Here is a 7,954-nt window from a genome sequence, read left to right on the forward strand (position 1 = left end):
TCACGTTTTTGGGTGTTTAAATGGTGATGGAAGGTGTGTTTGGTGGTTCTCTAAGAGAGGTTGGGCCAACTCTTAGAGGAAGGTGGCTAGAGGAGGCAACTTGGGTTGCTCTAGCCTAGGATGACCTTAAAAGAGTAGTATAGCACAAAAATGGCAACATAACTTTACTCTAAATCAAAGGTGATTACATAATGGAGAACACCTCTATTTATAGGCTAAGGTGTCTCAAAATGGGCTGAAACTTTAACCTAAAAGAGCCACCTTGGTTGTCTTAGAGAGCAAGGAGAAATCCTCTCCAATAAGAGGGAGATAAGTGGCAAACATCCTCTCAAATGAGAGAGTGACAAGTGGCCACTACCTATGGAAAAACTCTCCATTCCTAGAGTGACACATGACCACTAAATAGGAGGAAAACTCTCCAATGGGAAGCTTCCACATTTCTAGGACGAAATTCTTCTCCCTTGTTCTCCAAGCTTAGCCAAAATGTTGACCCCTTGGTCAACACACCCATTTTGGACATCCAAGCATAGTCAACTTTGGGCCTTGGCCCTTTGTTGACTTGTTTGGTCAAAATCCTATGCTACTTGGCCTAAAATATAGGGCCCAATTGAAATCGTACACTACTAGGCCCTAAATATAAAGCCCAAATAAAATCTAGACTACTTGGCCCATAATACAAAGGCCAAATAAAATCTAGACTACTTGACCCAAAATTATTCTTACTTTACTAAATCTTCATGATGGCTTAAGATGACCCAAGAGAAAGAGTCTAGGCCCATCTTCCATATATGTCTCTAACTCTTCATGGATGTGCTAGGTCATGGCTAGGGGTATGCAATCATCCCCTCCCCCTTGAAAAGGATTTGCCCTCAAATCTTCAACATGGGCTAAAGACAACTTTCTTTTCTTCATAATCTTCAATTATTCCTTATTTTTCCACCAGGGTCAAATACCCATTTTATAACACAAGTTAGAAAAAGTGTTATGATAGTGAATATGTGAAAGATATAGCTCCCAATAAGGATATACCTTAAATCAAATGAATGATTAAGGTCTTTGAAATTTGGAGCATTTTTCTTGAAAATTTTATTTCCTAAACAAGGATGCTTTGGGTCTTTTCTTGCCATGCTTCTAGAGGAAGATGGAAAGGAGACCTTTAAACTTTTACACATGTTTTTGGCCCTTAACATCATAATTTTCTTGTTGGGACATTCTTGGAACATATACATCATGCTTTGGCACTTAGAATAAAAAGGTGTCTTTTATTTTCTTTTTACCTTCTTCTTTTTCTCTTTCTTTTTCTCTTTTCTTTCTCATTTGTCCTTGATCCTCTTCCACTTGAGAAGGTGTCAGAGGATGAAATACAAATTTCTTTTATATTGAGTGATGGTTATCTCATTGGTGTGGCCATTATGTAGAGATTCTCTATCAAAAAGCCAAGGCCTTCCCAACAAAATGTAACAAGCATCCATAGGTACTTGATACGTTGTCGTTGAAGCTATCAAATTAATACTACTTTTCAAGGCAACTTCAGTATTTCCAAGTCAGTAGTCAAGAAAGTAGATAGGGTTAAAGTAACCCTGAGTCGTCTCCCAACGAATACGTAATTGCTTTTCAATATTTGAATCTTATGGATGTTATGCAATGCCCAAGAATGAAAGTGAGAAACTATGTTAATGGAATTAATGTTTGAAGAATGTTTGAAGAACAAAGAGGAAACTTAGAAACAATTATGATGAAATAGGCTAATTTCACTGCTTTTCCAAGATAGATTCATCATCGTTTATCCACATATCATTGTTCAATTGATTATTGTTCAAGTTTCAAATTAATTAAAGTACATTCTTAATTAATTTGAGGGCGATCATGTAGTTGACCAAAATAGATTCTCAATCAAATGCAAGACCTTTCTAGATTATTCACAATGAGTTCAACCAAAGTACATTCTCAATCAAATTCTATTGTGTTTAATCATGTCTATTCTTAAATCTCCTAACCAAATTAAAAGTTATTTTAATCAAAGTAAATTCTCAATTAATTATATTTGAAATTATTACCACAAAGTACATTCTCAATTGATAGCAAAAACTCGTTTAATCATTGATAACTATTGAAAATACCGTTATCTGTGATATAATTTTGATACTAAATGTACCCTTTTTGACTTAGAAACTTGCTTTAGCTCATGTTTTTGCTTTAGTTTTGTGAATAAGAGAGTTGAGGTTATACTTGATGATTTTATCACTAAATTCCCTTGATTTTGTAGGCTATTGGAATGATTTGAAAGAAGAGTTAAAGTACCAAATAGTTGGAATGCAGAAATGTCAAACAGAGTGCAAAAAAGTCAACCAAAATGAAAAGTCAACCAAAGTGCAGAAAAAGGACACTGAGCATAGAAAAAGGACGCTGAGCGCCAGCGAAGTGAGCTTGGACCCGTTTTCTGTTATTTAGTGGGCTTGAACATGTTTTCTGTTACTTTTCTGGTCTATTTAAGGAGTTGAACGTCCTAGGGAATGTATCTTTTGATGGCTTGAGCACAAAAACACACTTTTCACCCCTTGGGGGTAGATTTGGGGATGTGACAACTGTCCTCTTCTCTTTCTAGGGTTTTTCTATCTCTTTCATTCTTTCATTCCATTGTTCATATAGTTTCTCCATGTTAATGGGGAACTAAACCTTATTTGTTGTTAGGAAAGATGTAACCTTTTAAACTCTCATGTATTGAATTGATTTATATTATAAATGCCTTACTTCATTAATTGTTAGGGTTTTTCCTCTACACTCTATGCATGCTTTGTTTAATTCATTCAATTGCATGATTATTGATTTTGTCGATATGGAAACATATGGGAAAATCTAGAACTGGGGAAAATCTAGGAGGGTTGATTGCCTTTAAGCTTCTGTGCGAATGTAATGCATAATTAATTGCTGGGGATACAAGACATTGTGATCTAGTAATTAAGAGTAGGCTTTTTTCACCGAGACATCGGGTTTAAGGTAAATTAGAAAGTGACATTAACATTAATGAAGAAGATGAATTCTTATATGCATGAGAGTGATTAGATGAAATCTAAACCCCAACAACATATTCATCTCATATTTTCAATATCATCCATTCACCCTTGTGTTTAGCCTCAATTGATCAAATTTGCATTCATGTTTATTTTTATTGCATTTGCATTCAAAAATCCCAAAAATTGTTCTTAATTCTTAATTGGTTAAGCGATTACATAACTGTTTAGTGTCGTGAGTCTCTTGGGAAACGATATTTGGTCTTACCATTTATTATTACTTGATATGATTCGGTACACTTGTCGAAGTGTTAACAATCATATGAAAGTTCCTAAATTTAATCAAAGTAGATTCTCAGTCAAAATTAGAATCCCTTGAACTCATATGATTAATATGTATGTAGATTCAAACACCTTATGATGCAAAAATCATTGCTTTTAGTATGATTGAGAGATGAAAGACATAGAAAGAGATCAACTCAAATCAATAATCAAAAGAAACAATTGCATTAATTCAACTTAACCTCAGAATCCATAATGAAATTATAGTGGAATAACCCTAGAAGCTTAGCCCTCCATGAATGGAGTGAAACACATGATGAAATAAAAACAAGAGGAGTGGTGGATGCTTGCTTCCGGTGGAGGAGTCTGGGAATGAATGAGTTGTGATTTCTGCCTCCCCTAGGTCTCTTTATATAGGCTTGATTGGGCTTGGACTCTGAATCTTCTGTTTGATAAGATCTTTTATCTTATATCTAATATCTTCCAAATATTCAACAAATTTAATCGGTTTTTGAGAATATTTGATAATATCTTATCTAGATTCAAAAAGATTTGGCAAATATTATCTTTTGATATTTATTGATATAGTTAAATAAGGTAATTATTTAATAATATCAAATAAAATATCTTAAGATATATTTTCTCCAAATTATCTTTTAAAATATCTAACAGATTTGAACTTGCCCAAAATTACAATCCAATCCTTTTTATTTTATTCAAAATTGCATAGAAGTCTAGAAATTTCCCCTGATTGCACTTTAGCCTTTTCTTTCTTTTCAAAATTGCAATTCAAACTTTAATTCCAGTTGCACCAACAAACACTAGACTCTCCAAAATAATTTATGCAACTAAAATCACATTTTAAGCCTCTTTAATTTCCAAACTCGATAAAGCCAATCATGCAAAATCTTATTCAAATCAATCATTTAAGCACAATTATTCCACTAAAATTTTGAAATTAAATCTAAAATGTGGGCATAAATATGCACTCATCAGTACTATTTCACATAGCACACCATCTTCCTAATTCCCTATGGATAGCTTGACCATCACTTGTTGATTAACTTCCAATTCCTTGTCCTCATTGATCCATTGAAGTTTATAAGATTAAGGATGAGGAAAAGTAGCTAAATCCAAGCTTGTTAACCAACCTAGTGCTACAACAATTTGAACATGAGCCACTATCCACAACAAGGGAACATGTTTTGTCTAAGATTTTACATCTAGTATGGAAGATGTTATCTTTTTGTGTGTGCTCTTGTGAACTGGGTTGATTATGGAGAACCCTTCTTATCATAAGAAGTTCTCCCTCACAAGGATGGACATCTTCACTTGTGCTTTCTTCTTGTTTCTTTTCACCACTTCTCTCACTCTTACTCTCACTTTCCTCATCTTGGCTAATATATACATCAATACCCCTTAAGATCATGGTCTTTTTGGTGGGGCATTATGATGCAATGTGACCTCTACCAAGACACTTGAAACACTTAATTTCACGAGTGTGAGTATGAGATGATGTTCCCACCCTTAGCCTCTCTTTTTCTTTCTCTTCTCTCTTCTCCCTCCATAGATTCCTAGAGGGTTCTTCTTCTACCACTTGCTTACCCTCCCTCTTGTTGTCTTTATTAACACTAGAGTTAGAGTGGAAAGCTTTCAAACCTTTTCTTAAGAGTTGTTGCTGTACCTTAATGCAAATTTGTACCAAGTCATATTAAGTGTTGGTAGGGCAACAATTCCATTTTATCCCTAATCACAAGATTAAGACCACTTAAAAACCTAGAGATAATGGTCTCTTCTTCCTCCCTAATTCCCACCCTCAACATGTAGAGCTCCATCTTTTGCCTATAGCTCTCAATGCTCTTGTATCTTTATTGGAGCCTTTGGAGTTTGTCCATTAGCTCCCTATGATAATATGAGGGAATATGCCTTCTTCTCATGACACTTTTCAAGTCATTCCAATAGATGACGTGGGGACAATTAGAGAGACTTCTTTCTCTCACAAGGGAGGTCCACCAATACATGGCATTCTCTTGGAAACTCAATGTGGCTAATGTGACATTTCTCTCCTCACTCACTTGATGACACTCAAAGAGTTGTTCAACTTTCATCTCCCAATCTAAGTATGCCTCAACATGTTCTTTACCATGGAAATGGGGGAGGTCTAGTCTAACCTCTCTTAAAGTGTTCTCTCTATCATGAATTCTATGTGGGTGAGGTTGATAGTATTGGTTTGCAGGCCTACTATTTACCTCATGGTGTGTGAGTTGAGTTGGAGTTTTATAACTCCTCCTTATATGACTCCTACTTCTCTTTATTTCCTCTTGGGCTTTTTGTTGTTTCTCATTAAGGACTCAAAGTTCTTCTTCCAAATTAGCAAGATACTCTTCTCTTTCAATTCTTTCTTTTTATTTGAGAAGAGTTTCTTGCCTTTGCCAAATTTTAAGTGACTTTAGCTCTTTTGCTAAATTTTTCAAAGTGGGTTTTACATCCTCACTAGAGTCACTTCCAATTTCATAGGAATTAGTCTTAGACATCCTTAAAGGTTTTAAAAAAGATGCAATGCAACAAACAAATACTTAAATTTCAAATAAAGTTCCTTAAGAGACTTAAGGAGGCAAAAGACACCCAAGTTCACTTCTAGGAAATGGAGGTGAATCACAATGGATTTCTTAAATACCAAACCTTTCCTAGCCAAAGTTTACCTTAGGCACTCTTGAACCAAATTTCTCAAAGGAAACTAAAATTGAAATTAAAGTTGACACACACTAAGTTATCACAATTAAAGAAAGAATAAACTAGTTATGCTGCCTAATGATTAAGTTAGAAGAACTTTGGTTCCTCCAACCAAGCAACTAAAAAAGGAAATTTACTAAGAAATAAAGGTTCTTGTTAGGAGATGGGATTGAGCACCAAAGACTCCCCCAAGACACCTAACAAGGCCGTGAATTACAAGAGAAAAAAAGAAAGAAAGATTACAAAGCCAAAAATTACAACCAAATAAAAGCTACCTCCCAAGGTGTGTCTTTCCTTTCTTTTTGGCTAACACTCTAGACTTCAAGCTCCCTTTGGGTCTCTACTGCCTAGAAAGATACCTCTAAGATATTGGATCACCTCACAAAGAGAACTTACACGACACAAAGTTACCAACACCGAAATTGTGCAAGAAGAAACAAGGAATAAAAGCAATAAAAAGGTCCAAAAACAAGAAAGGCTTTGCAAAAGGAATTTAATTATGACATGTTAAAATAGAATGACTCAATTTCTCACACCAAGAGGGGGGTGAACTGGTGAAATATAAAAACAAAGTCTTTTAAAATCATTTTCGCAAAAGGTGATGCCTTTAAAGCTTTCTTTAAATGCAAGGTAAAAGACTTTCTAATGCAGCAGAAACTTAATCGAATAAGTACAGAGTAAAGTCGATTAAAAGTAAAAGAGTATGGATCAGAAAATTCAAACACTACTTTTTATACTGGTTCGGCCAACCTGCCTACATCCAGTGTCCTTCCAACCACGAGAAGAAAATGCACTATAACGATCAAGGTTTTTTACAACAAGGGTTTTATAGAGACCTCACGTCAAAAATACAAAACACCTCTCTAACCCTCTAATCAAATATAGGCAATACAATAACTAGACCAACAACAAGAATCCCCTCTCCTACTGTCTAAACCCTTTAAGACACCTCTCAAAGTCAAGAACGCTGCACGCTCTTCTTCTTGTACTCACAACAGAGAAGCTCAATCCAATCTTCACAACATTGTAGACTCTGATCTCATAGTTACACCCAAATGTGAAGAATTCATCAGCCCTTTGAATACACAACAAACTTGCTCTACAAGAAATCACAAGGAGATGATCACCATGGTCACTTCTTGATTCTTGGAGCTCTTTTCCTCTTTCTGCAAGATAGCACTTTCTGAAAAATATCACCAAAATTATTAGATTCACAAAAGTTCTTACAGAAATCAAATCCGCGTCAATTTATAGTATAACACATCTCTGACGCATTTTAATCGACTAAGCTACTAATGCAGTGGAATATAACAGTTATGTTATAGAAGTTAGCAGTAGTCAAAGCAATTAATTGAATTCGCAATTAATGCAATCGAATGACATTTAATGCTTGGTCAACATATTTCAAAATATGACTGTTAGACAATTATATCAAGCATTAACAGATTTTCAAAACAGTAACATACTTAGTCGAATGCAACACGCATAAAATCGACTATGTAACAGTTTAAATCATAGTTTTGAAAAACTTTCTCTTTGAAAAATCTCACAACACACTTTGAAAAATGTTTGTGCAAAGACACGAGTTTTAATCGACTCACCCCATAATGAAATCGACTTAAAACTGTTGTTTTGCCACACAATTAAAATTCAACATTAGTGCTTGTGGTTTTTCTCATCCAGAAACATGTGACATGCATTCATGTATAAAATCACATATATAACACAATGAAATGTAGTGAAATGCAATGAACAACACAACATTTACACTATCATGTTCTCATATATGCATATAACATGTAAGCATAGAACATGTAACACAAAATACACATATGTTATTAATTATGCATTGTCATCATAAAAAACTTAGATATTTCTGAGATTGTGGGTTCAGCTAAACCAGTGCTCCCCCTATCAACAATATCAAC

The sequence above is a fragment of the Vigna umbellata genome, chromosome 7, assembly GCF_029865625.1.
Source record: "Vigna umbellata cultivar VRB3 chromosome 7, Vumbellata_1.0, whole genome shotgun sequence".
NCBI lineage: Eukaryota > Viridiplantae > Streptophyta > Magnoliopsida > Fabales > Fabaceae > Vigna > Vigna umbellata.